At 42.7% G+C, this 16,257-nt stretch overlaps 1 pseudogene; it reads left to right on the top strand.

Annotated features, from left to right (window-relative positions):
* Positions 1–2,354: 2,354 nt before the first annotated feature.
* On the top strand, positions 2,355–7,524 carry LOC117067997 (annotated as a pseudogene).
* Positions 7,525–16,257: the final 8,733 nt, after the last annotated feature.

The raw sequence follows: 16,257 nt of genomic DNA, 5'->3' as shown, positions 1-16,257 counted from the left end.
CAAATAGTTCTAACTACAACAAAGATTCTGGACTTGTGAGAAAAAAAGATAAGTCTCCACCCTCCAAAAATGCATGAGATAGTAGGAGGGCATAAAACCAAATAACCACATTTCAACTCAGATTATGTCACCTGGCTTAAAAGGTATATAAATAATGTGACTGGGCACAATGGCTTACACCTGCAATCCCAGCACTGTGGGAGGCCAAGGTGGACAGATCACAAGGTCAGGAGTTCGAGACCAGCCTGACCAACATGGTGAAATCCCGTCTCTACTAAAAATACAAAAATTAGCCCGGCATGGTGGTGGATGCCTGTAATCCCAGCTACTCAGGAGGCTGAAGCAGAAGAATCGCTTGAACCCAGGAGGCAGAGGTTGCAGTTAGCCGAGATCTTGCCACTGCACTGCAGCCTGGGTGACAGAGTGAGACTCTGTCTCAAGAAAAAAAAAAAAAAAGGTATATAAATCATGTTATGGGATAGAGAGGGAATAAAGAAAACACTGTGCTGTGATTATAGGAAAATATATACAGAACCTTGTTTTATCTTTGATAAAAAGATAGTGACATTGAAACACTATTTCCATTGCAAATATTGTTTCCTAACAGCTACAAATGACTTAAATGAAAGTAGGTTTGTTTCAAAAACAAATGACATCTTACCTCAATTTTTAGAAATCAAATGGTGACATTGTTGATAATGGTAGTATAAAGAGGATCCTAAAAAAAAAATTGTTTTTCTTTCCTGTGTGGGAAGATAATTGTGCTATACTTCCCATGTTGAAAGGGACCTGCTTATTTTCAAAATATAAACTTAAGAATTAGTCGGCCGGGCGCGGTGGCTCAAGCCTGTGATCCCAGCACTTTGGGAGGCCGAGGCGGGCGGATCACAAGGTCAGGAGATCGAGACCATCCTGGCTAACACGGTGAAACCCTGTCTCTACTAAAAAATACAAAAAACTAGCCGGGCGAGGTGGCGGGCGCCTGTAGTCCCAGCTACTCGGGGAGGCTGAGGCAGGAGAATGGCGTGAACCCGGGAGGCGGAGCTTGCAGTGAGCTGAGATCTGGCCAGTGCACTCCAGTCCGGGTGACAGAGCGAGACTCCGTCTCAAAAAAAAAAAAAAAAAAAAAAAAAGAATTAGTCTAGAGGCCGGGCGCAGTGGCTCAAGCCTGTAATCCCAGCACTTTGGGAGGCCGAGACGGGCGGATCACAAGGGCAGGAGATAGAGACCATCCTGGCTAACACGGTGAAACCCCGTCTCTACTAAAAATACAAAAAACTAGCCGGGCGAGGTGGCAGGCGCCTGTAGTCCCAGCTACTCGGGAGGCTGAGGCAGGAGAATGGCGTAAACCCGGGAGGCGGAGCTTGCAGTGAGCTGAGATCCGGCCACTGCACTCCAGTCCGGGTGACAGAGCGAGACTCCGCCTCAAAAAAAAAAAAAAAAAAAAAAAGAATTAGTCTAGAGGCCGGGCGCAGTGGCTCAAGCCTGTAATCCCAGCACTTTGGGAGGCCGAGACGGGCGGATCACAAGGGCAGGAGATAGAGACCATCCTGGCTAACACGGTGAAACCCCGTCTCTACTAAAAATACAAAAACTAGCCGGGCGAGGTGGCAGGCGCCTGTAGTCCCAGCTACTCGGGAGGCTGAGGCAGGAGAATGGCGTAAACCCGGGAGGCGGAGCTTGCAGTGAGCTGAGATCCGGCCACTGCACTCCAGTCCGGGTGACAGAGCGAGACTCCGCCTCAAAAAAAAAAAAAAAAAAAAAAAAGAATTAGTCTAGATGACATTGAACAATGTGAATTCAATTATTCTCTACAACAAAAATTCATAGGAAAACGTGAGCTTTTATTAATTAGAAAGATAATAATTATTCATATGTAATTTGAACTAACCTACATCTTGAAGGATTAAATCTGATAATCTGTATACATATATATGTATATATATATATATATATATTTTTTTTTTTTTTTTTTTTTTTGAGACAGAGTTTTGCTCTTGTTGCCCAGGCTGGAGTGCAGTGGCACTCTTACTGCAACCTCTGCCTCTCAGCTTCAAGTGATTCTCCTACCTCAGCCTCCCCAGTAGCTGGAATTACAGGCATGTGCCACCATACCCGGCTAATTTTTTGTATTTTTAGTAGAGACGGGGTTTCTCCACATTGGTCAGGCTGGTCTCGAACTCCCGACTCTCAAACTCCCGATCCACCGCCTTGGCCTCCCAAAGTGCTGGGATTACAGGCGTGAGCCACCACGCCCGGCCAATCTGTATAATTTAAACTCTTGCTCCATAAAATTAAAGTAACTGTAGTAGGAGATCTAGAGATTACTTTGGTTTGTTTAAGCCACTGTTATTTGGATTTTTTGTTTTGCAAAATGAAATGTAAACTTGAGGGAAGAGGAAGAGCCTGGGCCTGATGGAGCCCCAGGGAATTGCTGCCGCTGCTGGTGTTTGCAGGTCTCGGGGAGCCAGGCCTGGGCGGGGTGTGTCTCGATGCCAGAGCTGGCAGTGCAGAAGGTGGTGGTCCATCCCCCTGGTGCTGCTCAGTGTGGTAGATCATTTCAACCGAATCAGCAAGGCTGGAAACCAGAAGCGTGTTGTTGGTGTGTTTTTGGGGTCATGACAAAAGAAAGTACTTGATATATCGAAAAGTTTTGCAGTTCCTTTTGATGAAGATGACAAAGACAATTCTGTGTGGTTTTTAGACCATGATTATTTAGAAAACATGTATGGAATGTTTAAGAAAAGTCAATGCCAGAGAAAGAATAGTTGGCTGGTACCACACAGGCCCTAAAATACACATGAATGACATTACCATCAATGAACTCATGAAAAGATACTATCCTAACTCGGTATTGGTCATTGTTGACGTGAATCCAAAGGACCTAGAGTTGCCCACAGAAGCGTACATTTCAGTGGAAGAAGTCCATGATGATGGAACTCCAACCTTGCAAACATTTGAACACGTGACCAGTGAAATTGGAGCAGAGTAAGTTGAGGAAGTTGGAGTTGAACACTTGTTACGAGACATCAAAGACATGACGGTGGGCACTCTGCCCCAGCGGATCACAAATCAGGTCCATGGTTTGAAGGGACTGAACTCCAAGCTTCTGGATATCAGGAGCTACCTGGGAGAAGTAGCCACAGACAAGCTGCCCATCCACCACCAGATCATCTACGAGCTGCAGGACGTCTTCAGCCTGCTGCCAGACATGAGCCTGCAGGAGCCTGTTAAGGCCTTTTACCTGAGGACCAAGGACCAGATGGTGGTAGTGTACTTGGCCTCACTGATCCATTCTGTGGTCGCTCTGCACAACCTCATCAACAGGATTGCCAACCAGGATGGAGACAAGAAAGAAGGGCAGGAAAAAGAAGAGAGCAAAAAGATAGAAAAGTTGATAAGGAGAAAGACAAAGGTAAGGAAAAGAGTGATGTAAAGAAAGAGGAGAAAGGCCGGGCACGGTGGCTCAAGCCTATAATCCCAGCACTTTGGGAGGCTGAGACGGGCGAATCACGAGGTCAGGAGATCGAGACCATCCTGGCTAACAGAGTGAAACCCCGTCTCTATTTAAAAAATACAAAAAACTAGCCGGGTGAGGTGGCGGGCGCCTATAGTCCCAGCTACTCAGGAGGCTGAGGCAGGAGAATGGCCTAAACCCGGGAGGCAGAGCTTGCAGTGAGCTGAGATCTGGCCACTGCACTCCAGCCTGGGTGACAGAGCGAGACTCCGTCTCAAAGAAAAAAAGAAAAAAAGAGGAGAAAAAGTAAAACGTGTATTAAATAGCTTTTTTATGCCTGTAATCCCAGCATTTTGGGAGACCAAGGCGGGCGGATCACCCAAAGTCGGGAGTTCAAGAGCAGCCTGACCAACATGGAGAAACCCCGTCTCTACTAAAATCACAAAATTAGCCGGGCATGGTGGTGCATGCCTGTAATCCAGCTACTCCGGAGGCTGAGGCATGAGAATCACTTGAACCTGGGAGGCGGAGGTTGCAGGGAGCCGAGATCACACCATTGCACTCCAGCCTGGGCAACAAGAGCAAAACTCCATCTCAAAAAGATAAATAAATAAAATGTAAAAATAAAAATAAAAAGTTTTCATGGTTTCAGGGTTTCATTTCCCTTATAAGGGAGTTGAAAAATACTGAAAAGTTTAAAGGAGAAAAAAAATATGTGTAATCCTGCCATTAAGTAATAACCACTATTAACGTTTGTATATATTATTCAAATGTTTATATCTATATTATCACTTATAATATCTACTTTTTATATCATCACGTGGATATGACAATTTTCTTAATTACTCTCCTGTGGTTACCAATTTTTTGCCCTTATAAATAATGTTGCAATAAATGCCTTTGAATATAGACATCTTGGTTGAAATTTTAGCTTTCTCCATAAAAGATATTCCTATGGGCATTATAAAAGCATTAAGGCTTTTGATCAGTACTGCCAAATCGCTTACTGGAAGTATTTTGCAAATTTGCAACTTCACTCAATGGTCTGTGCGAATGGCTGTCTCATATTAATGGTTTTTTAGATCTATGCTAATTGTATGTAAAAAAAAAGCATCTGTTTTTACTTTGCATTTTTCACTATTAGAGAAGTTGAAATATTTAAATATCTCTACCAGTCTTTTATTCTTCTGCAAAGTATCTCTTTTGTCCTTTATCTTTTTTCATGGAATTGTACATATAGTTATATAGATATATTAGACAGATATAAGTATCTTCCATATTTTTAATTTATTGTTTCAAAACTAGCAATATGCATAAGCTAACATTCAAAGCAATCAAATTTCCATGATTCACCATTTTGCATTATTAAAATACTGTGTCATTAGAGTGAAATATGTAAATGATTTTAGTTATCTAGATGGAAAACAACTTGTAAATCCCAAGAATTGTAATTATCATATAAACACATTAGATACAAATATGAAAACAATCCTGTACCTGGTAAATTCCTTAAATTGAATAGTAAGTAATGCAGAACTTTTTATTTGCAGACCACAGAAGTATAGATTATACCACAAATGAATGCATTATAGGCCAGGCACAGTGGCTCATGCCTGTAATCCCAACACTGTGGGAGGCCGAGGCAGGCAGATTACTTGAGCCCAGGAGTTTCAGACCAGCTTAGGCAACATAGCAAGACCCTGTCTCTATTTTTTTAATAAAATAAATAAATAAATACAGTATAAAGATTGCAGAAACTAAGAATGACGAGACATATTTCCTTTTCTTCACTACTGAGAAAAGAGTCACTGCCTCTAGCACAGTGACTTTGGATTTCTTCTTTATGCTAGAGCTAAGCAATATTCACCATTTCATTCCTCCTTCTGCTGCTTATTCTATCTTAGCCTCTTGGGGTAATTCATGCTATAGGATATTAACAGAGATAAACTGGCTACTCTTTCTCCCTTCCCTTCAGTGATATACATATTGCCATAATGCCCTAGCCAGTATCCATAAAAACTAGCAACCTAGGATACTTCCTAGCCTTGCATATACAACAATCTTTTCTACCAACTTGTTTTAGGAGTAGGCTGTAAAATTCCAACTTTAGAGTGCAAATATTTCCAGGAAGCCACTGGGAAAAGTCGTAGCTTAACTAGCAGTATAAAAATGCTAGAAAAGACATCATTCTGAAGTTTGGATATCTGGTTCTGTCACTTATTAGCTTTGTGACCTGGGTAAACTAAGTTACATAATCTTCCTGAGTTTCAGTTTATTTATTTTCCTTATGGGATGATTGGGGAGACTGAATTAACATAGGTGAGATATATAGAAAAATGTACCCAGTGCCTGATACAGGAGACTTCAATACAAGGGCTTCTTTTCTTTTCGAACTGTTTTGCCAGCACTTTGGAAAGGAACAGATGCCACTAGGAGGCAGCAATAGCACACAAAGAACTAATTATCATGTGCACGTGCATGCCCAGACACACACACACACACACACATGCATACGCATGAGCACATATACAAAGCACACACATTCAAACCACATACACAAATCCACATGCATATCACATATACCACACATATACTCACACACTCACACAAAAGGGACAAATATGTTCACACACTCACACAAAAGGAACAAATACGCTCACTTGCACAGCAACCACATACACACTCTTGCCCACACACAGGCATACTGGCACACACATGCAGACAGCTCAAGCCATTCTCTTTCCTTTTCTTTCTTTTATCTTGTTAATCTTTTATTGAGAGATTAAAGCAGGGAATGATCCTCCGGCTAGTAGATAGAAAATATCACTGAGGAATAGTACTTACTATTAAGTTTGGGGCACAGGAAAGAGATCCTATATATTGAAAGATTGGCCCGTGTATTAGAAACTAGAGAATTATGTTATAAACTTCTTGCAGAAATATAGCATAAGAGATAAGTGAAAACATTGATTCCTTTGCATTTAGAACGCCGTCCTGCCATAAACCAAGAGAAAAAAGATGGTCATTGGGAAGAACCTTCAGTGACCTATTTGTCTTGGAAGAAGACCTCCTTAGCCATATGCATTTATAGAGTTTATAGTTATATAGTTATATGCATTTGTAGAGCTATAGTTATATAGTTTATAGAGTTCATTTGGTCTATGATTGCTGGGTGAGTAATATTACTTTGGAAAGATTCAGTCCAACTGTGCAAAAATAAGAGGATGGGCCGGTCGCGGTGGCTCACGCCGGTAATCTCAGCACTTTGGGAGGTCGAGGCAGGCGGATCATGAGGTCAGGAGATCTAGACCATCCTGGCTAACACGGTGAAACCCGGTTTCTACTAAATATACAAAAAAATTAGCCGGGCATGGTGGCCGGCGCCTGTAGTCCCAGCTACCCGGGAGGCTGAGGCAGGAGAATGGCCTGAACCCGGGAGGGGGAGCTTGCAGTGAGCCGAGATTGTGCCACTGCATTCCAGCCTGGGTGACAGAGAGAGACTCCATCTCAAAAAAAAAAAAAAAAAAAAAAAAAAAAGAGGATGATAACCAGCTCCTTCTGGTTGTAGTTCTTCATTAGGCTACCTGTGGCAGCTAGTACTTCTGTACCATCTCCAGCAGGGGGCGATCACTGCTACTGTAGCTAGGGAGGGTACAGCAGAACTGTGATGACAGGTAACCTGGTGATCAGAGCATTTAAGAATAAAGACACTTGAAAAAGGGAATCTACTTATGGCACAAAATGGACCACATAATCACCAAATAGAGGGGCTGCAATTGGGCAGTTTCTACCGATGGAATTCTCAAATCCAAATTGCCTCTTCCAATTACAAAAATAGCAGATTTTTATTTCTGTGAATACACCATTAAATGAGAGGAATCAGGACTATCATCTAAGCTCTAAAGTTTACTCTGATTATTTTCCAGGGATCCAAACCTATCCAGCAGCCTAAAATGCCTTCCAGCGAACAAAATGGCACAAAACACAACCTTCAACAAACTTGCCATATCCCAGGAGCTTCTCTGTGGAATAGGCTGGGGAAGGGAGGAGTGTTGGAAAGGTGCTAAGGGTTTAAAATAGAAGCGCTGAGGTGCCAAAATTAGGCATGCTGAATATCTGATGCTACCAAAAGGCAGACCTAATTATTGTTTATAGGAGTAGTGTATGTGTATATAAATATGTGTATGTATTTTCTAGCTCTGTCTGTTGAAGAGGACCTAGAAGCAGTGATGCCTCAGTATCAATGAGCACACCCAGACACAATGCACAACTTGATTTCTAAACACCATTGTCTTCAGTTCATTGGGGAAATGGCTGAGGTTTACAAATTATGACAAGCTTGGAGTAATTGTGTTTTAACCAAAAGCATGGTGGTGCGCGCCTGTTGTCCCAGCTACTCGAGAGGCTGAGGCGGGAGAATTGCTTGAACCCAGGAGGCAGAGGCTGCAGTGAGCCGAGATTGCGCCATTGCACTCCAGCCTGGCTATAGAGTGAGACTGTGTTTCAAAAAACAAAAAAGAAGTGCTCAAAGATGGGGGTGGAGCAAGATGGCCAAATAGAGACCTCCAGTGATCATCCCCCTCATCGGAACACCAAATAGAACAACCATCCTTGCAAAAAAAAGCACCATCATAACCAAAAATCCCTGTACCCAGCTTTAAAATTATATCAAGGAAAGAGGCATTGAAGAGGCTGGGAAAGACAATCTTGAGTTGTAGATACCAACCACCCTTTGCTCATCCCCAGCAGTGGCCATGTGGTGCAGAGGGAGAATCTGTGTGCTCGGGGGAGGGAGTGTGAAGTGTTTGTGGGACTTTGCATTGGAATTCAGTGCTGTCTTTCACAGCAGAAAGCCACACAGGGCAGAATTCACCTGGTAACCACAAGGGAGCATGTAGACCAACCCTAGCCGGGAAAGAATCATCCATCCCAGCAGCCAGACAGAACTTGAGTTCCAACTAGCACCATGACCATGGGGTAAATGCTCTGGGGTCCTAAATAAACTTGAAAGGTGGTCTAGGCCACAAGGACTGAAATTCCTAGGCAAATCTTAGTGCTGTGCTGGGCTTGGAGCCACTGGTCTTTGGGTACACACAACCTATGAAACACCAGCTGGGGTAGTCAAGGGTGTGCTTGTGTTACCCCTCCCACAACCTCAGGCAGCACAGCTTGCAGCTCCAGGAGAGACCGCTTCCTTCTGCTTGAGGAGAGGGGAGGGTAAAGAGAACTTTGTCTTACAACTTGCATTCCAGCTCAGCCACAGCAGAATAGGGCACCAGGCTGAATCCCCCATTCCAGGCCCTATCTGCTGGACAACACTTCTTGACACACTCTAGCCACTGCCTTAAAGAGAAGTACCAGTTCTGGCAGGATTCATTACCTGATGATCTAACAGCCCTTGGACTTGAATTAGCACCACCAGTTGCCAGGCTGTACTCACCACAAGACTTGAGTGAGATCCTGTGCCATGCCGACTTCAGGTGTGACCCAGCACATTTCCAGCGGTGGTGGTCACAGGAAGAGACTCCTACCTGAGGAAAGGAGAGAAAAGAGTAAAGGTGCTTTGTCTTGCACTTTGGGTACCAAGTCGGCCAAAGTGGGATAGAGCACAAAGCAGGATCCTGGGGTCCCTGATTCCAGGCATTGGCCCCTGGGTGGCATTTCTGGACTTGCCCTAAGCCAGAGGGGAGCACACTGCCCTGAAGGAAGAGACTCAAGCCTGGCAGCTTTTACCACAAGCTGACTGAAGAGCTCTTGGGCCTTGAGTAAACATCATTGGTAGCCAGGCAGTAATCACTCACTGCAGGCCTGGGATGGTGGTGACCAGGGGGAGAGACTCCGTCTCCTTGAGGAAAGGAGATGGAAGAGTAGGAAGGACTTTGTCTTGCAGTTTCGGTGCCAGCTCAGGCGCAGTAGAAAGAGCATCAGGTCGATTCCTAAGGTTCCCAACTCCAGGCCTTGCCCAGACAGCATTTCTGGACCTGCCCTGAGCTTAGGGAGAGCTCACTGCCCTGAAGGGAGGGACACAAGCCTGGCTGGATTCACCACCTGTTGGCTAAAGAGCCCTAGGCCTTGAGTGAACAACAGATGGAAGACAGGCAAGACCCAGTGCTGTGCTGGCTTTAGGTCTGACCTAGTACAGTCCCAGTTGTTGAGGCCACAAGGCTGCTTGTGTCACCCAGCTCCAAGCAGTTCAGCATGGAAAGACAGACTCTGTCTGGGGGAAAGTAAGAGAAGAGAGCAAGAGTCTCTGCCTGGTAATCCAGGGAATTCTCTTGGATCTTACTTAAGACCACCAAAGTGATACCTTAAGAGGTCCACAAGAGTCATCATTACTGGGCTTGGGGTTCTCCTAGTGCACATATGGTTGCAGTGACCAAAGACTTAGATCACAACAGTCAATTCCCTTTGAATACGTGGAAAGCCTTCCCAACAAACAAGCCCAGACTGCAAAGACTACAATAAATACCTAACTCTTTAATGCCTAGACAGCAATTAACATCCATAAGCATGAAAACCATGCTGGAAAACATGACCTCACCAAATGAACTAAGTAAGGCAACAGTGGCCTATTCTAGAGAGAGAGATGTGACCTTTCACACAGATAATTCGAAACAGCTGTTTTAAGCTTCCTCAAAAGTCAGGATAATACAAAGAAGAAATACAAAAGGATAATACAAAATTCAGAAAAGTGAGAGGAAGGAATTCAGAGTCCTGGGCCAGGCACAGTGGCTCACACCTGTAATCTCAGCACTTTGGGAGGCAGAGGCAGGCGGATCACCTGAGGTCAGGAGTTCAAGACTAGCCTGACCAACATGGAGAAACCTCATCTCTACTAAAAACACAAAATTTACCAGGCATAGTGGTGTGTGCCTGTAATCCCAGCTACTCGGGAGGCTGAGGCAGGAGAATTGCTTGAACCCGTGAGGCGGAGGTTACAGTGAGCCAAGATCACGCCATTGCACTCTAGCCTGGGCAGCAAGAGCGAAACTCTGTCTCAAAAAAAAAAAAATTTTTTTTTTTTTTGTATTTTTTTAGTAGAGACAGGGTTTCACTCTTAGCCAGGATGGTCTCGATCTCCTGACCTCGTGATCTGCCCGTCTCGGCCTCCCAAAGTGCTGGGATTACAGGCTTGAGCCACCGCGTCCGGCCAAAAATTTTTTTTTAATAAAATTAAAAGGTACCCAAAGGATATGGAGACATATGAAAAAGACACATGTGGCTCCTACTGATCAATTCTGTGACAATTCAAGCATTAAAATAATTATATTAGTGAACCATAACTCACTGAATAAGAATCCATGTGTTCACACTAATATTAACTAACTAATTAATTTGGGGAAATGAGAAAGTACTTCCTTACAGCAGAATGAGAAATAATAAATGTAGAAGGAATGATAAATTTAAAAATTACTCATTGGCAACCATCACAAAAACAAGTGATTTAGGTAAAAATCTAAAATTACTTGATGAAAATTTGATGAAAAACAGTATATTCACATAGTTGTGAAGTATCTCCCCATGAGATACTGATTAATTAATTACAAAGGACAATATAGTAAGATTACAATGTAGAAATCTGGCAGACATCAGATTTCTAACCAAGTAATCATAGTTAACACTACCAATAGTAATGGCATAAATTGATATCATGTACTTCCTGATATGATGCACTAGGAAGATTACAATCTCACTTCTCTTGTAATCCAGGCCACGATACAACTGAAATCTCATCATAAGGTAACATCAGACAAACCCAAATGATTGTCCTCTACTCTTTAAAAAATTAAGATTGTGAGGGGACACAGTGTCTCAACCCTGTAATCCCAGCACTTTGAGAGGCCGAGGTGGGCGAATTGCTTGAGGTCAGGGGTTCAAGCCTGGGGAACATGGTGAAACCTTGCCTCAAAAAAAAAAAAAAGCTAAACAGGCATGGTCGTGGGCACCTGTAATCTCAGCTACTTGGAAAGCTGAGGCAGGAGAAGTTGCAGTGAAGTAGGATCGTGCCACTGTACTCCAGCCTGGACAATAGAGCAAGACTCCATCTCAAAAATATATATATGTATATATATATATATACATATATATACACATATATACATATAATGATTGTAAGAAAGGAGGAAGAAAAATGGAGGAACTCTTCTAGATCTAAGAAAACTAAAAAGCAGGGCCATCTCATCTACAGTGGAGGATTAGATGCCACTTGAGAAACAATTTCTAGTATACTGGATGCTGCTAGGCACCAAATGACCAGGCAATTACAGCTGCCCATCACCAGCCATATTCTATCATACCCACCAAGTCATAAGGTCAAATGTGCCTAGCAACAACCCATGATAAGATGGTAATGGATATGCCCTGAAGCTATATGATCAGAGGGTCAAAACTCCACATCATCCATCACTGTTGTACTAATGACATTCCTAAGTGCACATCTATAGCCATATGACCCCATATGATCCCGTAGGACCAGCTTAGAGCGAAGGAAAAAGCCTGAGCTTGGTTCATGGATATGAAGGTCTGTACATGTGTACAGGTAAACAAAAGGATGATAGCTACAATACAGCTTATTCAAAGAGCATCTTGAAAAACAGTGGTGAGAAAAAATCCTCCCCATGGGAAGAATTTTGGATGGTCATCAAAGAAGTGGCTTACGATTAGAATATATATGAACTCATAGGCAGTGGAGTGACAGAGTCTGAGAGGTGAGAAGAAAGATGGGCAGATCAGGTACCAAGAGGACTGGAGTAGAGGCATGTGAATGAATAAATGGGGTGGGCACAAAGTACGAAGATCTTTGATGCACATGTTAACTCCCACTAGCAAGGTACTACATAACCAGATAGAGAAAAAGACTCAGCCAGTTGACAGCATCTGGCCTCTATCACTGGCCCCCCCAGTGCTGGCATAATGGCCACATGACTGAAATGGCTATGGTAACAAGGATGGAGATAATTCATAGGCCCAACAGCATGGTCTCCTACTTACATAGATTGATCTGGATACTGCCTTGGTTGAATGTCCAACCTGGCAAGCAATAGAGACCAGAGGCCAATGTTGAGCCTCCAAGATGACACCATCTCTCAAGCAGACCCACTGGCCCGTAAGGTATCAAGTTGACTGCATTGGACCTACCTCTACTGAAGGAGTACAGATTCATTATGCTAGGAATCAACACTTATTTGGATATGCATTTGTTTTTCCTGCATCACCATCCAAGGACTTATGGAGTTCGAATCCACTGATACAGGATCCCAAATAACATTGCACCAGACCAGGTAACCCATTTTAGAGTAAAGGAGGTATGACAATAGGCCCCTGACCACAGGACCAACTGATCACATTACCTACCAAACCATCCAGAAGCTGCCAGCTGATAGAACCTTGAAATGGCCTGTTGAAAGCATAATCAAAGCACCAGCTTGAGATATGATCCTCTATGATGAAATATATACTTTAAATCAAACATCTTCATTGTCTCCCCAATAGGAACAATACATGGGTCTAGGAATCAAGGATTTGAAGCAGCAGTGGCCAAGTTATTCTTTCTCCCCTTGACTCACTTGGGAACATTTACACTTTATTCCACATCTGAACTCTGTAAGTTTAAAAGCCCTTGTTTCCAAAAGGGAAACACTTCCACTAGGGGCACAACAAGTCCCATTGAACTGTAAACTACAGATGGTGCCTGGCTACTTTGGGCTCCTTTTGCCGAGGAACCAGCAAGCAAAGATCTCACCATCTTGGAAAGGGTCATTGGCCCTGATCATCAGGAGCAAATAGGGCTGCTGCCTCCTTAGTACTCCTTCATACAATTTTGATTATAAAAATCATAGAAACATCAGAAAGGCATAGAGGCCTTTCAGACCCCTCAAGGATGAAGGTCTTTGCCACACCACCAGAAAAGCCAGTGAGACCAACAGAAGAGCCAGCCAAGGGTGAGGAGAATATGAAATGGATGGTGGTAGAGGAAGAAAATGAGTATCAGTTGCAGTTCAAAGGCCAACTGCAGCATCGGGTGTTGTAGTTTATCTCACTAACCTTACTCTACTGAGTTTCACCCAAGAAAAGAGGTCTATCAGAATCCTGGAGGAGCTATTCTCAGAAAGCAGTGGATCAAGCAAAAAAAAAAAAAAGAAAAGAAAAGAATAAAAAGAGTGTATTGTCATGAGTACTATAGTGTGCCATCCAATTTTCCTTTAAGGACTGAAGGGCAATGAATTGAGAGAAGTCACAGGTAAACAGTGAGGAATTGAGGTTCTCTTCCAATAGTCCAAAGGGAATTGAATCATGCCAACAACCTCTGAGTGAGCTTAGAAGCAAATCCTCCTCCACTTGAGCCTTCAGATAAGACTGCAGCCCTGACACTTCTGTAGAAAATCGATTGACTGTAAATGTGTGAGTTTATTTTTGAACTGCCTATTCTCTTACATTGGTCTATGTGTCTGTATTTGTGTCAGCAGATTTGATTACTATAGCTTTGTAGTATATTTTGAAGTTAGATGACGTGATGCCTCTAGCTTTGTTCTTTTCATTCAAGATCACTTTGGATATTCAGGGGCCTTTGTAGTTTCATACAAATTGTTTTTTTCTATTTCTGTGAAAAATGTCATTGGAATTTTGATAGGGATTGCACTGAATCTGTAGATCACTTTGGGTAACAATGACATTTTAACAATATTAATTCTTCCAATCTATGAACATGAATATTATTCCATTTATTTGTGTCTTTTTTAATTTCTTTCATCAATATTTTATATTTTTCAACATACAAGTCTTTCACCTCCTTGGCTAAATTCGTGTGTGTGTGTGTGTGTATATATATATATATATATATATCTGTAGCTATGTGAATGAGATTGTTTTCTTAATTTCTTTTTCAGATGGTTTGCTATTAGTGTATAGAAATACTACTGATTTTTTGTGTTAATTTCATATTCTGGAACTTTACTGAATTTGCTTATTAGTTCCAACATATATTTTAAATTTAAAAAACAATAAATGAATTATGAAGCATTTGCAACAAAAGGTGGGATAATACAAAAATATTCTCTCCCCTTTTTCAGAACCAATGCAGTGATCGTGTGTGGGGCAGAAGACATTCTAAATACTGCCCTCTTTCCATGTCTAGAGCTGCTTGGTAGGATAAGAGAGGCCTGTTTTTAAATTAACATGCAACAAGTTAAAGAAAACAATGGTTCTAAAGCTTTGTGCTTTGAGAGGAGGAAACCAGAGGAGATGGTTTTTTGTTTGGCAAAAATCCCTAAATAGGGCTTTTGGTTTAGAAACGGGAAATACCACAGTCTCTCAAACTCCACCTTCAACACACACACACACACACACACACACACAGAGAGAGAGAGAGAGGAGAGAGAGAGAGAGAGAGAGAGAGAGAGAGAGAGAGAGAGTCTGAAGGAAAGAGTTGGGGAAGAAAAAGTAAAATTGGGTTTTTTTGTTTGTTTGTTTGTTTGAGACAGAGTTTCCCTCTTGTCACCCAGGCTAGAGTGCAGTGGCGCCATTTTGACTCACTGCCACCTCCACCTCACAGGTTCAAGCAATTCTCCTGCCTCAGTCACCCAAGTAGCTGGGGCTACAGGTGCCCGCCACCACGCCCAGCTAATTTTTTTGTACCTGCCTTGGCCTCCTAAAGTGCTGGGATTACAGGTGTGAGCCACCGCGCCCGGCCGTAAAATTGGTTTTTAAGGTTAAGTAAAGGGAATTTGGAGCTTTTGAATGAAAGCATAGAAGGAAGGGGAGCCACTCTGGTTTCTGTAAAAGGAGGAGGAGCAGAGACGCATCTTGGAGAAAAGATCCAGTCCACATCACATGGAATTGGGTTAAGGTCTGAGAAAGAGGCATGGGTGGGAAATCCCATGGAGAACACAGACTGTGAAGAAGTGATGGGTAGCACATAGTGCAGATGGTGAAGGGAAATAACTCCAGGACTTTTGTAAAAACAGGGACTAAAGAGTTGGAGCTGTAGCTGGAAAAAACATGTGAAGTAACAGGGCTTCTTTTTTTAATGGGTGACCTTACCACATATCTGTATGCTGATTGAAGTGTTCCAATAGAATGGAAAAAATAAACATGGATGAGCATTAATTTCAGGAGTAAAATCCTTAAGTAGGAGAGAGAAAATGGGTCCTAGCACGTAACGAGACATCCTTAGATGTTCATCCATTGTAACCCGACAAAAGGCAGATTCCGTGGTTGTCGATACCGGTAGAATGATGGATTTGGGAGTGGAAAGACTAAAAAAAAAAAAAAAGATCTTTTCTGTTTTCTCAGTGAAATAAGGAGCTAAGTTATCAGGTAAGGATGAAGAGAAGGAAGGTAGCTTGAGGAAGGTTGAGAAGAGAAATAGCCACTTTAGAGAGTAAGGGAGTGAACAAATTAGAGAAATATAATAGGATTGTTGGGCAGAGCTGGAGGCCCATGTAAAGTCTGTGTTTACGAATTTAAAATGGGACCTATTGGCACGGCTGTGAGTTTCTCTTTTTTTTCTAGCCACATTCAGCTCCTCAGGTGCAGGCATAAGGAAGGCCGATAGCGCCAGCGGTGTTTGGCCAGCAAACACTACCGAAGGAGATAAGGGCAAGGGATTTGAATATATGCAAAGGAGCAACGTCAATGATGGGTCATGGAATTGTAGTGGATACAGAAAAATTTTTTGGCACTATGTAAACCCACCGTCAAGGACGCAAATTCAGTCCTATTAACCTGGAAGTCCATGCTTACTTCTGTATGGCAATGCTTCTCAAACTTGAGGATGCACAAGAACTATCTGGAAACTTCGT

The sequence above is a fragment of the Trachypithecus francoisi genome, unplaced genomic scaffold (assembly GCF_009764315.1).
Source record: "Trachypithecus francoisi isolate TF-2019V2 unplaced genomic scaffold, Tfra_2.0 Lachesis_group20, whole genome shotgun sequence".
NCBI classification, from domain to species: Eukaryota; Metazoa; Chordata; class Mammalia; order Primates; family Cercopithecidae; genus Trachypithecus; species Trachypithecus francoisi.
This window is presented reverse-complemented; position numbering and strand designations above follow the sequence as displayed.